The sequence below is a fragment of the Gekko japonicus genome, unplaced genomic scaffold (genome assembly GCF_001447785.1).
Source record: "Gekko japonicus isolate JY-2015 unplaced genomic scaffold, Gekko_japonicus_V1.1 scaffold1845, whole genome shotgun sequence".
NCBI lineage: Eukaryota > Metazoa > Chordata > Lepidosauria > Squamata > Gekkonidae > Gekko > Gekko japonicus.
Genome location: NW_015162005.1, coordinates 182660 through 185621, shown reverse-complemented (window position 1 = coordinate 185621; position 2962 = coordinate 182660). Strand labels below are relative to the sequence as shown.

General features: G+C 51.0%; 1 protein-coding gene across 1 annotated transcript in view; it reads left to right on the top strand.

Moving 5' to 3' along the window:
• LOC107105487 (serine/threonine-protein kinase BRSK2) overlaps positions 1-2962 on the top strand; it is a gene marked incomplete at its 5' end in the record, with an annotated part of 331496 nt that overhangs the window by 173333 nt on the left and 155201 nt on the right. The gene's annotated exons all lie outside the window — the stretch shown is intronic.

The window sequence follows — 2962 nt, the reverse complement described above, 5'->3', positions numbered from 1 at the left end:
CGGAGGATCCAGGCCTCCGGGGCCGGCCTGGACTGGGGGGGTGGGGGGAACCGGCGACGGAGGCTCCAGGCCTCCGGCGCCGGCCTGGACTGGGGGCGGGGGGGGTGGGGGGAACCGGCGACGGAGGCTCCCCTCCAGGAGGGGAGGGAGGCGGCGGACGGGCCGGGCAGGGCCCGTTCGCCAGGCAGGATGGGTGCTGGAGGTAGGGAAGCCGGCGGACGGAGCCTATCGGCTCCGTTCGCCGCTGGGCTGAAAGCGTCCCTTACCGTATGTGGGGAAGATGGCCGCTCAGAAGAGCTGGCTCCGATGACTGGCTCCCTCCCCTCCCAGCCACCCAGCCAATGGCAGGGCAGGTTGGCTGAGGGAGCCAGTCATTGGAGGCAGCTCTCCTGAGTGGCATATTTTCCACCCATACACTAACGGGGCGCGTTTTAGAATTTTGGCAGCGACTACTCTTTTATATAAGGGAGAGATTTTAATTGGATTTATAACCCACCTTCCCCTGCATAGCAGGGCTCAGGGCAGGTGACAACAATACATTAGGTTAAAACCTTTAACAATAAATTAGGTTAAAAACCTTTAACAATATTTAAGACAGCTCAAATTTACCACAATCAATAAGATGGCACAGAGAGAGGGCACAAACAGTGCCTCATTTCCTGGCAGTAAGGAAGGGGGAGGGGAAAGGATGATGGAAGGGGAAAGGGAAGAGAAGGAAGCCAGCCTGGCTAGAAATCAATTGCCTTCCTCAGCCATAGGCCTGGCAGAACATCTCCATCTTACAGGGCTGAGAGCTCTGGACGAGGTCAGCCAAAACACTCTTCAGGCCAGGGATCACCAGCATATTGTTGTCACGCAGGGCTCTTTTTGTAGCAGGAACTCCTTTGCGTATTAGGCGACACACCCCTGATGTAGCCAATCCCCCAAGAGCTTACAGTAGCCCCTGTAAGAAGAGCTCTGTAAGCTCTTGGAGGATTGGCTACATTAGGGGGGGTGTCGCCTAATATGCAAAGGAGTCCCTGCTACAAAAAGAGCCTTGGACTTGAGCGCAATGCTCTTTGGTGGGTATACCGGGAGAGGCGGTCCCGTAGGTATGCTGATCCCAGACTGTTTAGGGCTTTAAAGGTTAATACCAGAACCTTGACCCTGATCCGGTATTCAATCTGGAGCCAGTGCAGCTGGCAGAGCACCGGTTGTATATGGGCTCTAACTGGGGTTCCAAGAAGATGGAGGAGGAGGAGGGGGAGGGGGAGGGGGAGATTGGATTTATACCCCGCCCTTCACTACCCAAAGGTGTCTCAGAGTGGCTTACAAACTCCTTTCCCTTCCCCTCCCCACAACAGACACCCTGTGAGGTAGGTGGGGCTGAGAGAGCTCTTGACAGAAACTGCTCTTTTTCCAAGAACAGCTCTTATCAGAATTATGGCTTGCCCAAGGTCATCCAGCCAGGTGCGAGTGGAGGAGTGGGGAGAATCAAACCCGGTTCTCCCAGATTAGAGTCCGCGCACTCAACCACTACACCAAACTGGCATAAGGACCCACACTGCTGCATTTTGGACCAGTTGAAGTTTCCAGGTCAGCTTCAAAGGTAGCCCTGCATAGATCAAATTACAGTAACCTAATCTGGAGGTGACAGTTGCATGGATCACTTCAATTGGAGGGAGACAGGTAAGGGACTAATTGCCTAACCTGGCATCGGTGGAAGAATGCCATTCTGGCCACATTTGCGATGTGGGCCTCCGTTGAACGGGAGGCACTTTATGAGATCGCTGTTCTAGCACTTTATGATAATTTGATAATTGGACTTTTTATGATTGTTTTATGACTGGTTTTAATTATATTTATATGTTGAATTTTTATGTAAGCCGCCTTGAGCCTGCTTTGGCGGGGAGGGTGGGGTATCCATTGAATGAATGAATGAATGAATGAATGAATGAATGAATGAATGAATGAATATGAAAATCACACCCAGACTCTTGACCGTCAGTGCTGATGTTAATGGCACACACTATCAGGAGTATGGAGTTGGCACCCTAAACCTTGATTCCCCTGGCCCAGCCACAGGACCTCCATTTTCGATGGATTTAATTTCAGCCTTCTCGGTTTCAACCATCCAACCACTGCCTTCAGGCAATCAACTAAACTTTCTGAGGCGGTATCTGGCTGGTCGTCCATCAACAGATATAGCTGGATGTCATCTCCATACTGATGACAACCCAGCCCAGAGCTCTGAGCTAGCTGGGTGAGGGGGAGCATATAGATATTGAATAACATCAGATTGCCCCCGGGGGATTCCCTGCACCAAAGGGGATCAAGATGAGACCCTCTCTCCTAGTGCCACCCTCTGCCCCCAATCTTGGACAAATGAGAGCAGCTGTCCCGCTTATCCCCACATCGGCAAGGCGGTGTGTCAATAGATTGTAATCGGCCATGTCGAACACTGTCGTCAATTCAAGTAATAATAGCCGTGCCAAGCTGCCTCGATCCATCGTTCTATGGAGATCATCCATGAGTGTGACCAGTGCAGTCTCCATCCCTTAGCCAGACTGGAAGCTGGATTGGAATGGCTCCGGGGCCGATGTGTCTTCCAGGGAAGTTCGGAGCTCTTCTGCTGCCGCTCTCTGGGCACACTTATTTATCTGAGCACACTCATTTCTAACAAATACTGGTCCTGATCACATGTACCAGAAAATGCAGGGAGGACGTGCGGCTATTTGTGCCACGATACTTTGACCCACCGCTGCGCGATCTGACGCAACGGCGGGTGAAGCAGGTGTTTTCCCTTGCAGCCTGCTTCCTCTGACGTAATTGGAGTGTGCCGGTGCGATTATACCAAAAACAAAACAAGGACCCACGGTACGTAGGAAAACCAACATAACAACAAATACCGTGCACAGATGATTATAACATTTCATAAATATTTTTATATTTTTTGAAAAATATTTTACAATAATTTTTATAT